Source organism: Carettochelys insculpta, chromosome 21, assembly GCF_033958435.1.
Source record: "Carettochelys insculpta isolate YL-2023 chromosome 21, ASM3395843v1, whole genome shotgun sequence".
NCBI lineage: Eukaryota > Metazoa > Chordata > Testudines > Carettochelyidae > Carettochelys > Carettochelys insculpta.
The window spans coordinates 1493773-1510809 of record NC_134157.1 but is presented as its reverse complement, the minus strand read 5'-3'; the positions used below and the strand labels follow the sequence as shown (position 1 = coordinate 1510809).

Here is a 17037-nt window from a genome sequence, read left to right as displayed (position 1 = left end):
CACATAGAAATGGCAGACAGCTCCAGCACCATGGTCCAGCTAGCCTGTCTCCAACAGCGGCGGTGCCTGACATGCCGGAGCAGAGCGTAGGGAACCTTTAACTAGCATGTGTAGGTTGATCTCCCTGCTTTCCTTAGGGTACCTCCTCCTCCCGCATAGCGTTAGAGATTGGTTTAAGGCCAGAAGCATGAGGCTTAATAGCGCCTCCAAAACTTGTTAGTAAGAACCACAACAAATCTGAGAATTCTTACAAGTCATAATCCAATTGCTTTTTGAAATGCCAGTTTGTTTACAAATATTTTAAGCATTAGGTACACCTATTAAGTGCCAACATGACAGTTATATAGCACAGATTAGCCTGTACCTTTCTTATAGTCCTATTCATGTACGCTAACTATCCCATAACATACCTGGAGTATTGCATCCAATTCTGGGCCCCCCTTTATGAAAAAGCTGGGGATGTACCTGAAGAGAGTCTAGCGGAGGGCAACAAAAATGATGAGGGGGCTGGAGCACATGACCTATGAGGAGTAGCTGAGGGATTTGGGTTTATTTAATCTACAGAAAAGAGGGGTGGGGGTTGCTAGCACCTTCACTTACCTGACGTGGGGTTCCAAAGAGGATGTACAGAGGCTCTTTTTCAGTAGTGGCCAATGACAGAACGAGGAGCAAAGGTCTCAAGTTGTGGTGGGGGAGGTCTACGCTGGATATTAGGAAAAACTATTTCACCAGGAGGGTGGTGACACTGTGGAATGTGTTACCTAGAGAGGTGGTGGAATCTCCATCCATGGAGGTCTTTAAGTCCCATCTTGACAAAGTCCTGGGTGGGAGGATTTAGTGGGTGTTGGTCCTGCTTTGTGCAGGGGGTTGGACTTGATTACCTCCTGGGGTCCCTAACAGTAGGTCAGTAACACCTACCATTTGCTGAGGTAAGTTTTGGCTTCAAAGGATAAGAAAATTGTCATTATCAGAACATGTAATTGTTTCCTTATAGCAACAGCTATCTATTTATGCCTGTGTAGGCCTAGGAGGTGTTTTCACTGCCTCCCCACTCGCCCTTAGTACCCGGAATGCATGTACCAGAACAAAGATAAGGGTGCGCCATGGTCTGGAATACATGGTGAGTGCAGAACAAAGAAAAAAGGTACACCTTGGCACCAGAAAACAAGAAGCAGAGCTAAGTGGTTGAATCTAGTTTAAAATGACATATATTGTAACTTTTATTGGTAACTACATAGATCATAAAAGATAAGTTTAGAAGTGTGACTTTGGAGAGCAAACCGTCTGCATAAGTTGAAAGTAACATCACTGCACAGAACAGCTCCTCAGAGATTTGTACCATACAGAACCTTTTTCCTATGCCATGTCAATAAACCTGACTGAGGCTACGTCCACACTATGAGATAATTCGACTTTATTAACATTGATTTTGTAATTCTAGAATGAATAAGTTCAAATTTGACCATCCTCACCACCCACGTGCTGCTCACAAAGTCAAGTCATTGCTGCCATGTTCAAATGGGCAAACATTGACTGTTGCAGTAGTGCATTGTGGGAACGTATCCCACAGTTCCCTCATCCCCATAGCATTCTGGGTATGCTCGCTGGTCTTTGACATCATCTTGCCACATGATATTTTCCTCATTCCCCTCCTGTGCTAAGCAAACATCAATTTTTCCCATTGAAAGGAAGGAAAAGTAGAGCCTCCACACAGATGGCAAAAAAGTTTACATGAACGTCTTTCTTCTGTAGCTGAATTCTCAACTGGCCATCCTCTGAGTGTCCCTGCACCCGTGATTGCATCTGATCCCTGAAAATAATACAGGGACCCGGACTGTATTCTCAAAGTTAGAAGAGAGAGGATAGAAAAGTCTAGGAAAAAAATATTTTGACTTTATTGAACATAATACAGGGACCACGAAAAGCGAGAAGAAAGAGACGATAGGAAAGTTTTTCAGAAAAGATTGTTGTTGAGGGGAGGGTCTTTGGCATTCTGGTGCACTATAAGGCTTCTGTGCAATGACTGTGTTCCCAACCGGCCATCCACTGAGTGTCCCACCTCCCATCATTGCATGTGATCCCTGAAAATAATCCAGGGGCCTGGACTGTGTTCTCAAAGTTAAAAGAAAGAGGATGGAAAAGTCCAGGAAGAAAGAATTTTTGACCTTCCCCTTTGCTACACAGACGTCACCAACACGGGCGATGGCAGTGAAATGTCACACGCTGAACTTACAACCACACAGGAATCTCAGCTACCCTGCCCCCATGTTGCTGAGGGGGTCAAAGCATGAAGACAGATAGGAGATGTTAGCAAAAAGATTTTATAACCGAAGGGTAAAACCAGCAGGTGCCTGCAACGGACAGCAAGCCCCCAAAAATGTTTTTGGCAGGGTGTGGGGGGTGCTGTGGTCTGCAGCTGCAGAGCTGCTTGGAATGCCAAAGTAACTGAAGTTGTCCTCCTGACTATCTCAGCCACCGGGGGAGACGTTCCCCTAGCAGCAGGAAGCCCCTGTGGTCCCTTGCTGGGGGCGTGGGGGGGGTTTCAGTGGGGGTCGGTTGAAGTGGTCCTCCCCCAGTATCTCAGCCACTGGGGGAAACTTCCCTCCAGCAGCTTCAAGCCCCCGAATATCTTTCCTGCCTTTGGAGCCCTAACTGCACACAGTCTATGACATGGTGCTGCCTGGCAACAAGCTCAGCACCAAACGGCAGCACGTCCTTTTATTGGGTCAGGGCTACCCACGTGATGTGGCCAAGCACGGAAAAGACCTGGACTGTGTGGCACCTGTGGGGAAGGGAGAGGGGTTTGTGCACAAATATAAAGCCCTGAGAAGAAGTTTCTCAGCATCTTATGCAAGAACAATCCTCACAACAGCCTTGTTGCCACGTGGTGCAGCGGGCAGCGCAGGAAAAAATACCAGCTGTAGAGACAGAACCACAAACTCCCTGCTAGGGCTATTTATAATGGGTAGATGTGCTCCCAGCGCTAATAGCAAAGAAAGAAAGACATTTCTCAGGCTCTCATACAAATATGAGCCCGCAGCCTCAGGCTTCCTGGTCCTAATTTGAAATTCATGACCTTCCTGTTACCTAATTAACTGGAGAGCAGCGGCCAGAGCAGAGCACTGAGGGGCACCATGGGTTACATATGAGACATCTCTGGAGACTAATAAACTTGATTGTAAGACGTGGCACTTCCACGCTGGCCTTTAATCGAACTTGTGAATTTGAGCTTGACACAACACCCAGCAGGTAATGGTGATATTGTGATATCGATATTAGTGCTTCCTAAATCAAGCTAATGGTATTTACAGTAAAGACAAGTCAAGTGGCAATATCAAGCTAACTGTTTTAAATTGAATTTATCTCGTAGCGTAGACACAGCCTGCCACTGGTTTCTTGGTCTCTTGAGCGAATTTCATAATGAACCGAAGTGTGGCCAAGTAATTGACTATACAGTTTATCAATGGAGCAATTGTCCATGGACTTACTTCATTCTGTTTTAAACCCAGTTACTTTTTTGGCCTTCACCACACCTCCTGGCAACAAGCCCCACCATGCCGATTGTGCACCACGTAAAGAAGTACTGCTTTGTGTTGGTTTTAAAGCTGCTGCCTATTACATGGGGTGCCCCCAGTTCTTGTGTTACGAGAAAGGGTAAACTCTTCTCTCTTTACTTTCTCCACACCATTCATGATTTTCCAAACTTCCATCCTATCTCCCCTCAATCATCTCGCTTTTAAGCTGAACACTCTTTAAAATCATTGCTCATAAGGAAACTCTTCCGTACCCATAATCAGTTGGGTTCGCCTTCTCTGTACATTTTCCAATTCCAGTGTATCTTTTTTGACATGGAGCCACTAGAACCTAAATGTATATTTGTGGTTTGAAGGTACCATGGGTTTACATAGTAGCACTGTGCTGTTTTTGTGCTATTTTTCCTAATGGTTCCTAACACTACATTAGTTTTTTAGAAGGCTGTTGCATGCTGAGTGGAAGTTTTCAGAGAACTATCCACCATGACTTGAAGATCTCTTTCTTGGGTGATAACAGGTAATTTAGAACACATCGGCTGTGCCTACACTAGCCCCAAACTTCGAAATGGCCACGCAAACGGCCATTTCGAAGTTTACTAATGAAGCGCTGAAATGCATATTCAGCGCTTCATTAGCATGCGGGCGGCTGCAGCACTTCGAAATTGACACGCCTCGCCGCCGCGCGGCTCGTCCCCACGGGGCTCCTTTTCAAAAGGATCCCGCCTACTTCAAAGTCCCCTTATTCCCATCAGCTCATCGGGACGAGACATGTGGCGGCGAGGCGCGTCAATTTCGAAGTGCCGCAGCCGCCCGCATGCTAATGAAGCGCTGAATATGCATTTCAGCGCTTCATTAGTAAACTTCGAAATGGCCATTTGCGTGGCCATTTTGAAGTTTGGGGCTAGTGTAGACGTAGCCATCATTTCGTCTGTCTAGTTGGGATTGTTTTCCAATGTGGATTATTTGGCACTGAATTTCATCTGCCATTTTGTCACCCTGTTTAGTGAGGTCTGTTTATAACTCTTCTTGGTCACCTTTAGACTTAGCTGTCTTCAGTACCTTTGTAGCATCTGAGAACTTTGCCACTCACTGTTCATTTGTTTTCCATCCCGTTTGTGAATATGTTGAATAGCCCTGGCCCCATACAGATCACTGGGGTAGCCCAATATTTACCTTTTCCCATGGTGAAAACTGACCATTTATTCCTTACGGTTGTTTCCTGTCTTTTAATCAGACACTGATCCATAAGAGGGCTGTCAGCCTTATCACATGACTTTTTTCTTTGCATTTCATGCAGCAATTTTGCCCAAGGCTTTCTGGAAGTCCAGGTACATTATATTCACTAGATTATCCTTGGCCACATGGTTGTTAACCTCCTCAAAGAATTCTAGCAGATTGGTGAGGCATGATTTCTCTTTACAAAATCCACCTGACTCTTCTCCAACCTATTCATCTATGTGCCTGAGAATTATGTTCTTTATTTTAGCTTCAACCAAATTTGCCTGGTACCAAAGTCAGGCTTACTGGCAGCTTATAGTTGCCAGGATCACCTCTGGAGCCTTTTTTTCAAAAATCAGTGCTACATTAGCTGTCCTCCAGCCATGTGTCACAGAGGCTGATATAAGCAACTGATTACATACCACAGGTGGTAGTTCTGTAATTTTATATTTTAATTCCTCCATAGCTCAGGGGTGAATACCATCTAGTCCTGGGCAGTTATTACTATTTAACATAACTGCTTGTTCCAAAACCTCCTCTATTGCCACCTGAATCTGGGGCAGTTTTTCAGATTTGTGACCTGAAAAGAATGGCTCAGGTGTGAGAATCTCCCTCTCATCCTCAGCAGTGACAACTCAAGCAAATAATTGTGTTAGCTTCTCTGGGATGACTTAACTTCCTTCACGGCTTCTTTAGTATTTCAATCATCCAGTGTCCCCACTGATGGATTGCCAGGCTTCCTGCTTCTGGTATATTTTTTTAAAAATCTGCTGATTGATTTTGTGTTTTTTGCTAGTTGCTTTTCATATTCCCTTTTTGGCCTGCCTATTTATACTTCTACCCTTGACTAGCCAAAGCTTTTCCTCCTTTCTATTTTCCACAAAAGCATTTAACTTCCAGCTTACCAGGAATGTCTTCTTGCCTCTAACCGCCTCTTTCAGTCTGCTGTTTAGACCTGGTGGCACTTTCTGATCCTCTCATGGCTTCTTTGTTTTTAGGTACACATTTAGTCTGAGCCTCTAGTATGGTGCTTTTAAATAGTTACCATGCTGCTTTCAGGGATTTTGTCCTTGTGATTATTTCTTTTAATTTTTGTTTAACTAGCTTCCTCAATTTTCTGCAGTTCCCCTTTTTTAAGCTAAATACTACAAGGAAGCTTTCTTTGGTATTTTCCTCCCTATGAGGATATTACATTTAATTACAGTGCAGTCACTGTTACCAAGCAGTTCAGCCATATTCATCTCTAAGACCAATTCCTGTGCTCTGTTTAGGACTAAGGATTTTTCTACACTGGCAAGATACTGTGCTATAACATTCTCACTCAGGTGTGTGAACCCTCCCTTACTCCCCGAGAGCAGCAACTTAAAACACTGTACAGCACCAGTTTAAAAAGGCTTCCAGCAGTGGAAGCTAAGCTGCTTGTGAAAGTGGCTTTCCTATAGCACTGGAGCTATGACCACACTGCCATGGTAGAGCACTCCCGAGGCTGTGCCGCCTAAATTCAGAAGCGTAGACAAAACCTTAGTGTGTGTCCCCTTGTGAGTTCCAGGACTCGCTGTTCAAAAAAGCAGTCATTGAGGGTGTCTAGAAATTTTTTTCCCTGTATCTCATCCAGAGGTGACACGTACCCATTTCATGGGGATAGTTAAAATCTCCACATTCTTATTGAGTTCTCTACTTTTGCAGCCTTTTTAACCTCCATGAGGATTTCACAGTCACTGGCACCATCCTGATCTACTATTCCTACTGCTCTATTCTTATGAGTCACACATGGGACTTGTACCACAGAGATAAGATTTGATTCATGTAAGTGTTTTACTTTGTTGGTTCCATGCACGTGATGTAATGCGTGCACAGGTAATGCACCAGCCTCACTTACTTTGTCCTTCCTATGTATTTTGTGCCCAGATATCACCATCTTCTATGAGCTGAAGTGTCTACACTGCAGTTAAACAAACCCTGAGCTGGAGCCCCATGAACTCAAGTCAGCGGCCATGGGCCAGACATGGTTGTTTAATTTCAGCATAGATGTACCATAAAGGCTCCAAAAGGCCACAGCAGGCAGAACCAGAACTAAACTCAGACTCCTCCTGCTGTACAACAAAACCAACGCTTAACCACGCTTGGAAAGGGGAGGTCAAATTTCCATACTTGTCTATCGTGTCTGTACAATGCAGCTGCATACCCACCTCTGCGAAGCACTGTGAGGTATACAGATGAATTTGCCTACCAAATAATTGCACATGATGAAACTTCTGTGCAGTGAATGGGAAAGGGAGCCTACCGTAGTAAGGAGAGGGCCTGACAATCAGGCTTGGTGTATGGCTGGAGGCCTACTGCCTAACAGCAAAGCTCAAGACCTGAACAGTAAAGCTATAAGCACCTCACGCCTGAACAACACAGGGTTAACTATGCTAACTGAAAAGTCTTGCTTAGAGGAACTTGGCAGAGTCAAGGCTGATAAGAGCATTACCCCAAAGTGCCAAGTGCTCAGTGATACACGGAAACATATTCTAGTAAGAGCAGAAGCAGAGAGGAGCAGTGTTAGTCTGTATCCTAACAAAACAAACCAGCAGTCCTGTAGCACTTTAAAGGCTAACGAAATAATTTATTAGGTGATGAGCTTTCATGGGACAAACCCACCTCTTCAGATCAATCACATTTCCAGTCCAGGTATATAGCACAGAGGTCCAAAAAAATGAAATAACAACTGACAAATCAGATACATGGAACTGCAAGTGGGGGGCGGTGTCGGGGGGGGGAGATACTAACTGTCTTGCCTGAGGTCATTACGAATACCAAAGGAAGGGAAACAGCCCTTTTAATGCGTGAACTAATTGCTACCTCTGTTGAGATCAAGTGATAATGCATCAAATTTAAGCACGAACTCAAAGGGAGATGTGTGAACTGGGGAGTGGGCGAGGTGACTTCTCAAAGTCTCTCCCACCCTGACATTTCCATGAGTCTATGGCAGACTAACATGGAGCTGCCTGAGGGGACCTTAGTGAACGCTGCTGGTCTGACCTGTGGCAGGTTGATAGACAGTCTCTCAAAGATGCCAATGTGCATGGCAAGCTGGGGCAAGGTTGGAGGGATCGCGTGTGCAGATTTCAATGGGCAGACATCCGGGGTTAAAGATGCAATGCCCCTAGGAGAAAATGTAAAATTCCTTTCACTGGGAAAATCTGAAACCACTATACCCTGCACTTAAGTAGCATTGGAGTGGGAAGGTTAAAGGGTACTTCTCTGCTGGTGTTGTGGACTCCAGCAGACATCATAATTAGTACTGAGCTCACCTCTAACTCACAATTTGTTATAACTCATAAGAGGAAATGTAACTCCTGAGTTCCAAACATGAATCCCACAGAGGGCAGGGCAACCACTGAGACCTTAGCAGCAGGCAGAGACACCTTTGTCTGCAGAGCAGGGAGTTGAGAATCACCTTCTTGCCTGAGCGCTCTGGGTATGATCACAAACCCAGCGATACTAGCCACACAGCACAATGTTGAGCCTTTTCTATGAGGCATACGGGAGGCTATTGGGAGAGATGCCCCTAATAAGGAAAGCAGGATAATTTTGTTATGCAGAAGTGCAGGTTATACCAGGAAGTCCACGTGAGCAAGAGCAGGTGCTCTGGGATGCCCTGCAGACAGTCTGTGACGCTCAAAAGACATCATTGTGCAGATCTATTAAGGTTAGTACATGATGGCTCATTTGGGAAGGGAAAGAACTTTTGAATTAAGAAAAACATTTGTTGACCTCGCATTCTCGCTAAGGCAAAGGTTTATTGTCGGGCACGAAACTTACATCTATGCTATTGCTATGGCCCCTTTTGGTCTCGAGAGATGGTGGTTCGCAGTGGCGGTGAGGATCTATGGGCAGTGCTCGAGTCTGCAGCTTCTCTCATGGCTTATCCAACCGCATGTCAGTCTATTTCCAGTTCTGGAGTCTGAGCGTTTTTCCTCCTAAGACACAGTTCTTTTGCATGGCTTGCACATATACTGTCAAAGGATGATGTGCCCTGTGGTAGCAATCATCACCAGGTATTTCGATTACATCACACCTGTGATTAAAGAAGCATTCCACAGGGGTGCCATGGATATCATAGGGCCATTTTCCAGGTGATCAAAAAATTGGACAATCAGCAGTCACTGATTTTGCAACCAGAAATCCAGAGACAGTTGCCCTGTCCAGTGGAAAGCGGAGCCAGCTGGAGATGCTCTACATGCAGTATGTGGCAGAGGGCTTTTTTGAAAGATAACCTATCAGATAGAGGGCAGAATTTATGCCCCTAATATTTAGTCAGCTGAAGAAGTGGTGTGGGGTAAAACAATTTGTCTACCCGCTGCCACTCCTGGACAAGGAGTCTAGAGGAAAGTTCCACTCTGACTCTTAACTCCAATGCAAAGAATGAATGTGGATGAAACCGCTGGAGATAGGGATTGCCTTATCTATAGCTTGCCTCGAGGGAAGTAGCCAAAAGCCAATTGGGTTTGATAGTTTGACCTCCTTTGTGGGGGTCAGAGCAGAGGCCCTCTAGGTCTTGTGACAGACTCCTGGTAGGAGAAGGGTTCTGAACCAGAGGGGGAGGCCACAGCCGAATACATAACCAAGCAGAGGGGAGCTACAATCCATGATGGGTGGAGCTCAGAAAAATCCAGGCCTCACAGGAAGGCTGTGGCCACATTACCCCTTCCTTTCGGAGGGGACATGCTAAGATCCACTTTGGCAGATACTAGTGAGGCACTTTCATGAATATGCAGTGCCTCATTAGCATAATAGCAGCTGCACGCGCTTCAAAAGTGCCAGTTTCAAAACACATGCTGCCCATGTAGCTGGGGGCCTTCTGAAATGACCCCCTGATTTCAAAAGCCCCTTTTCCCACAATCAAATGGGAAGTGCCTCATCAGCATTTGCCAAAGTGGCTCATTAGCATGCCCCCTCCAAAATGAGGGGGTAGTGTGGCCACAGCCGAAGAGTTGTACAGCAGGATTACCGGTGAATGAGCATGGATGTTACTCCCAGTAAAGCAGCACAAGCTGCATAACTCTTGAGGAGAACTTTTGAGGATTGCAGAGAGAGTTAATAAACTTATTTGTTAAGTGCAGAAGCCCCTTGGAGAGGTTGACATGTAGACGGCATGTATAAATGGTCTGAAAGCTTATCACAGCTGTGAGGCTGCTGTGAATGTTATATGTTAGCAAGAGGAGGCCCTCAAACTGATGTGGTGGCACAGAGCCCTGGCTGAACATCCCTGGAGAACACTGATATATGTGAAAGGTTAATCTCACAGGAGAGGTTAGAAATCATGGCTGTGTTGAAACATCCCCAGCAGGTGGTTTCATGCAATTAGAGTCTCATGGACTGTGGATATCCCATTGTCATGGCTCTGTAAGACTGTATTGTCTTCAGAAAATGTAATGCTAGCACAGTTCCTGCTTCTTGCCTTATGCCAATGACTCAGAGACTCTGATGGCATGTTAGACATATTAGTCAGCATAAAATTCCTGAGCTCTTTGGATCTTACAGGGGATACTGTACTGGCAGTGAGGCCTTCATAACTGTTTTGGGGGTTTATGTATTTAAAGTGTTACTCTTTAGACTGATCAGTGGGAGGAGCCACGTTTCAGAGGCTTATTACGCTGTTATGTGGACTCCACGATATCACATCACCATTCTTAGAAGCACTTGGCAAGACCACCAAAATCACGTGGGTATTGTGGTGCAAAGATGCAGGTTTCATGGCTCAGGTGTCAAAATGGAGCCACTTAAGAGCCTTATTTTAGTCATTAAGTCAGGGGGTGTTAATTCAAATTGGTTCCCTAAATGCAGAATCTAGGATGCCAGATTTGCAGAGGGTTTTAGTGATATTGATTAGTTATCACAGACCTCTGTAAAAAGAATAAAGCAGATAAAGGGGTTTGATTGGAGGCCTTTCAAAAGGGCTTTAACAAAACAGAAAAAGGCCCTGTCCAAAAATTTCTAGACAGTCTTGATCTTAACAAAGCGTTTGAGCTTTGAAGAGATGCATTCATTCCCAGGCTGGGGTCAGTTCTCATACAAGCAGGAGAGAGCAACCCTCTGGCATTCTTAAGCCAAAACCCCAAAAATCTGAGTACCACTGAACAAAAGCACCCTGTGACAGAGGGAGGGTGTGATGTATTTGTGTGAGTGAACAGTGGGATCCTGGAGTTGTGCAATCAGCCAACTCTGCCAAGGACTGGACTTTGCAGGGAAGGCAATGCCCTTAGACAGCAATGGTAGCCACTGATAAGTGTAGGCCCAGTTCTGCATTTTATGATTTTGTTTTGTGCTGTGACTAATTGTTTCCCTCACCGCCTCTCACTTCTAGTTAATGCTCTATTCTTCATTAATAATAGAAGGATGGCCCTGCAGGATTAGGCCAATGGTCCATCCAGGCCAGTATCTTCTCTGCTGACCATGGTCAATGACAGGTGAATCAGAGATCACGAATGCACCAGGCTACCACTCAGTGATGCATCCTTTGTTGTCCATGTCCACCTTCTGGCAATCAGAGAATGAGACCCATCCTGGCTAGTAGCATTGGTGGACTGATCCTTAATGAGTTCATTTAGTGTTTTTTTTTTTAGTTTGGCCCTCTGCAGTATCCCTTGGCAATGAGTTCCACAGGTTGCCAGTGCATCATGAAATCGATCTTTTTTTATTGTATGTGTTGACAGGTGCTGTATGTGTATAGGTCAAACTGGTAGGGTGAGGGAGAAGACAGACCACGGTCCTATGGTCTAGAGAGCAGGGGAATATGGCCATGGAACACCTTCTGGGATGTTTAGGAATGGTGCAGGCACTGAGCCAATGCTGGGCTGGAGCACTATTGTCAGAGATGGAGCCCTGTGTGGAAGTCCCTGAGACTCAAAATGATGTCTAATATTACCTGCATAGACTTTGAATCCCAGGCATGAGAGCGCAATCCCATTCTGCCGATAGAGCAACACCAGGACACCCTGCCAGCCTGGGTCTTCGTCATTTTGAAAAGCAAAGGAAATGTTGGAGCCACACAACAAGGATTTCTAGAGCACCAAAAGCCCAGGCAGTCGGGCTTGCAGCCCAGCCCCTTCTGACTCACCCCACAACCCAGCTGTGAATGAAGAACCACAGCAAGAGACTCTGCAATAGCATTCATGGGAGAGACTGGAAATGCTGTGGGACCCTTCCTTTGGACCAAGGACCAGCTGTTACCTTTGTGGCCTGAAATGTACTTCTGATCTCAGTGATGTGCAGCAATGCCAGAAACGGGAATAAAGCTGTGTGAAAGGCAGGGACGTTGGTGCTGAGATGAGACTGCTCTCCATACAACGAAGTAACAGGACTAGTGCAGTGTCCATAGATACACAGATACCCATGCCAGAAGGGGCCACCAGGGCCACCTAGCCTGACTGCCAGTGTAACACAAGCCATGCAACTGCCTGGAATTAATTCCTTTGGAACTAGACCAGAGCTTTTAGAAAAACTTCCCCCCAGAGCTAAAAACTGCCAGCAACAAAGAACCCCCACAGCCCTTGGTGAGCTGCTCCAAAAGTTCTTTCCCCAACCTGCTAACAAGGATGCCTAATTTCCAGCCTGATGGGCAGGGCTCATCATTCATTGGCCTCCCCACCAATAGACTCCGTACCTCCCTATTTCTAGCCCGACAGGAGGGAACAGCTTACACACACGTTGTCACTGAAGACAATCCCTCTGCTAGCGGCTGGACACTAATGGAACAGGCTCCTACCTACACACAGTATTTACTTTTCACACCACTATGGATGGTTTCACACCTGGTTTTTGTTCATTCAAAGACAGTGGAGAAGGGGAGTGGGACTGCTCCTACCCTCACCCTGACACCAGGAGAGAGGAAGGGAGTAGCTACGCACAGGTGAACAGCTAGCCGACCCCCAGACTTCCCTGTGTCATCCCACAGCAAGCTTTCGTGCTTCCCTCTCGTTGAGCTTCCTGTGCATGTTTGCACAGCTGGGGCTGGTTATGGCATAGAATCATAGTGCCACAGAACATAGACCCTGGAACCTTGGGAGGTCATGGAGTCCAGTCCCTCTCCTCACAGCCGGGCCAGCACCATCTAGACCATCCCAGACAAGCGTCTGTCTAGACCACTTTTAAAAATTCTCAAGCAATTTATTCCAGTGCTTACCTGCCTGATACTTATGGCATTTTTCCTAATGTCCAGTCTAAACCTCTCTTTCTGCAATCTAAGCCCATTGCTTCTTATGCCATCATCAGAAACTGAGAGAGAGAAGTTATTCTCCTTATCTTTGTAACACCCTTCTAGGTACTCAAAAGCTGCTATCATGTCCCCTCTCAGTCTTCTCTTTTCCAGACTAAACAAACCCAATTCCTTGCTAGGTCATGTTTTCTAGACATTTATCATTTTAGTTGCTCTTCTCTGGATCATCTCCAGTTCTCTCCATCTTTCCTGAACTGTGGCACACAGAACTACACAGTACTCCATTTGACACCAACTCAGTGCAGAGCTGAAGAATTACTCCTGTGGCAAGATGTCCCCAGGTCCTGCCCAGGTCCCACACCTCTCCCTCTGACTAGAGGGTTTAAGCTGCACCCACCTCTGCCATCCCAGGCCAGCTGATCAGTCTTTTCCCCTCCCCTCACCACAGCCAGGGCTTTCAGGGTCATCAGAATGAGGGGAGCTCAGGAACCCCTTCCTCCACAGCTGTCTTTTGCAAACACTCTCTGGTCTCTTTGTCTTGCCTCCCTCTCCACTGCTTTCCCTACCTCATCCACCTCCTCTCTCACTCCCCACCTCCTTGCCTGACTAGGAAGGTTTATAAAAGCTCAGTGAGATCAGCTGGCTGTCATTATTTAATTGCACTTGCCTTCACCTGTGTGCTGAAACAGCTGTTCCCCTTCCTCCCCTAGCTCAGGCTGCACCCTGAGGTGCCTTTCGCCCTTCCTACCGGGGTCTGCTGGCCTGACCCTGTTACACTTCTCATGTCTCACTTACAACGCTCCTGTTCATACAGCCAAGAATGATGGCTTTTTTCCGAGTGCCACACTATTGACTCACATTTAACTTGGGGACCACTATGACCCCTAGATCCCTTTCTGTGGTACTCCTTGCTAGAGTCCTTCCTAAATCTCATGAAGTGGGTCTTATCCACGAAAGCTCATTACCTAGTAAATAATCCTGGTAGCCTGTGAGGCGCTCCAGGACTGCTTGCGGTTTTCAGGAAGCTACAGATGGATGTGGCTCCCCCTGAGACCCCTTCCCATTCAGTCATTTCCCATTGTGCATGTGCGAAACTGAATGCTCCTCCCTCCGCGCCGTCCTTCATGTCTCCGTATTGAATTTCATCCTGTTTACCTCAGACTATTTAGAATTATAATACCATACTCCAAGGCATTGCAACTGCTCCCAGCTTGGTATCACCCGCAAACCTTATAAGCACTCTCTCTATGCCATTATCTAAACCATTCATGAAAACCTTGCACAGACCCAGCCGCGTACTGATCCCTGCAGAACCCCACTTGCCCATAGAAGCCTGCACCACTGCACCATTGTGCTGACACAAGCTTGCAACCTGATGCAACGTCTGGAGTCAGAGGGTTGACAATGTTTTCTTGGGTCAGAGAGGCCTGAAAACTACACAGAAAAGGCCCCACGAATTGTCCTGAGCCCAGGGACAGCAGAGTAGGGCCCAAGGCCTGTGCCCCAGCGGGGGGAAGTGGAGTGGGGCCCTGTGCCACGACAGGGGCAGCGGAGCAAGGCCCGGGGACCTGTGCTACGAAGGGCAGAGGCAGAGGGAGGTCCCAAACCCTGTGCTATGGCAGGGACCATAGAGCAGGGCATGACGCTGGGCACTGAAGCTGGGGGCGTTGCAGAAGTGCTGAGGGCTATGAGCTGAGGCAGGGGAGGAGAAACGGGGCTCAGGGCCGTGTGCTGTGGTGGGGGTGCAGGGAGGGGCCCAGGGACATGTGCTGTGGTGGGGGTGGCAGTGCAGGGCCCAGGGCCGTGTGCTGTGGTGGGGGTGGGGGTGCAGGGCCCAGGGCCGTGTGCTGTGGTGGGGGTGGCGGGGAGGGGCCCAGGGGCATGTGCTGTGGTGGGGGTGGTGGGGAGGGGCCCAGGGCCGTGTGCTGTGGTGGGGGTGGCGGGGAGGGGCCCAGGGCCATGTGCTGTGGTGGGGGTGGCGGGGAGGGGCCCAGGGCCATGTGCTGTGGTGGGGGTGGCAGTGCAGGACCCGGGGCCGTGTGCTGTGGTGGGGGTGGCGGGGAGGGGCCCAGGGCCGTGTGCTGTGGTGGGGGTGGCGGTGCAGGGCCCAGGGCCGTGTGCTGTGGTGCGGGTGGCAGTGCAGGGCCCAGGGCCGTGTGCTGTGGTGGGGGTGGCGGGGAGGGGCCCAGGGCCCTGTGCTGTGGTGGGGGTGGCGGTGCAGGGCCCAGGGGCATGTGCTGTGGTGGGGGTGGCAGTGCAGGGCCCAGGGCCGTGTGCTGTGGTGGGGGTGGCGGGGAGGGGCCCAGGGCCGTGTGCTGTGGTGGGGGGTGGCGGGGAGGGGCCCAGGGCCGTGTGCTGTGGTGGGGGTGGCGGAGAGGGGCCCAGGGCCCTGTGCTGTGGTGGGGGTGGCGGTGCAGGGCCCAGGGGCATGTGCTGTGGTGGGGGTGGCAGTGCAGGGCCCAGGGCCGTGTGCTGTGGTGGGGGTGGCGGGGAGGGGCCCAGGGCCGTGTGCTGTGGTGGGGGGTGGCGGGGAGGGGCCCAGGGCCGTGTGCTGTGGTGGGGGTGGCGGGGAGGGGCCCAGGGGCATGTGCTGTGGTGGGGGTGGCGGGGAGGGGCCCAGGGCCGTGTGCTGTGGTGGGGGTGGCGGGGAGGGGCCCAGGGCCCTGTGCTGTGGTGGGGGTGGCGGTGCAGGGCCCAGGGGCATGTGCTGTGGTGGGGGTGGCAGTGCAGGGCCCAGGGCCGTGTGCTGTGGTGGGGGTGGCGGGGAGGGGCCCAGGGGCATGTGCTGTGGTGGGGGTGGCGGGGAGGGGCCCAGGGCCGTGTGCTGTGGTGGGGGTGGCGGGGAGGGGCCCAGGGCCCTGTGCTGTGGTGGGGGTGGCGGTGCAGGGCCCAGGGGCATGTGCTGTGGTGGGGGTGGCAGTGCAGGGCCCAGGGCCGTGTGCTGTGGTGGGGGTGGCGGGGAGGGGCCCAGGGCCGTGTGCTGTGGTGGGGGGTGGCGGGGAGGGGCCCAGGGCCGTGTGCTGTGGTGGGGGGTGGCGGTGCAGGACCCAGGGCCGTGTGCTGTGGTGGGGGTGGCGGGGAGGGGCCCAGGGCCGTGTGCTGTGGTGGGGGTGGCGGTGCAGGGCCCAGGGCCCTGTGCTGTGGTGGGGGTGGCGGTGCAGGGCCCAGGGGCATGTGCTGTGGTGGGGGTGGCGGGGAGGGGCCCAGGGCCGTGTGCTGTGGTGGGGGTGGTGGGGAGGGGCCCAGGGCCGTGTGCTGTGGTGGGGGTGGCGGTGCAGGGCCCAGGGGCATGTGCTGTGGTGGGGGTGGCGGTGCAGGGCCCAGGGCCGTGTGCTGTGGTGAGGGGGTGGCGGTGCAGGGCCCAGGGCCGTGTGCTGTGGTGGGGGTGGCGGTGCAGGACCTGGGGCCGTGTGCTGTGGTGGATGACACATGGCCACGCTCCATCTTTCTTGCAATATCAACCTTTCAAATGTTGATCTCGAGCTGGAGGCACCTCTGAGGTGCTCATGGCTCAGCCTCCCCAGCTGCTCAGAGAGAGGGGGAGGGGAGGGCAGTGCAGTTCCTCCTTTCCTCCCCCCGACCCCACCCCAGCTGGGCTGCTGGGATGGAGACAAGGGAAATCCTTCACCTCTTCCTCTTGGGCCACCATGTCTCCTCCTCTGGCCCACGCTCCTCTCTAACTTTCAGGGGAGTTTTCTATGGTGCGGTCGTGGAGAAGGGAGGTTGAAACCTACACACTCTACCTGCCCCCTGTCCAACCCCACCGCTGGGCTCACCTTGCAGTGTCCAGACAAGCTTTATGCCTTCAGGCCCTCCATTCCTTGGCTGCGCAGAACAGGGACCCAGAGCTGGGTGACAACGAAGCAGCGCTGAGCTAGTCATCAGGGAAAAGGAAACCACTACTCCCCCGCCCCTCCCGGTGCGCTCTGCTGAGGGCGGGAGATAAAGTCCCCCTGCTCTTCCTGGAGTGCTTGGGCAGGCAGGCAAAGAATGCAAATCATGCATAAACAAAACTCCACTGACCCGTTCCTGGAAAAGCACCACCAGCCTGCACTGTGCTGGGGAAGGGCTTGAGGACGGTGT

At 49.9% G+C, this 17037-nt stretch overlaps 1 protein-coding gene across 3 annotated transcripts in view; it reads right to left on the bottom strand.

Moving 5' to 3' along the window:
• TOR4A (torsin family 4 member A) overlaps positions 1 to 16829 on the bottom strand; it is a 78987-nt gene extending 62158 nt beyond the window's left edge. For all 3 annotated transcript variants that reach the window (XR_012648370.1, XR_012648369.1, XM_075015608.1), the window contains exon 1: positions 16731 to 16829. The gene's annotated coding sequence lies outside the window, so the exon portion shown is untranslated. The remainder of the gene's footprint in view (positions 1 to 16730) is intronic.
• Positions 16830 to 17037: the final 208 nt, after the last annotated feature.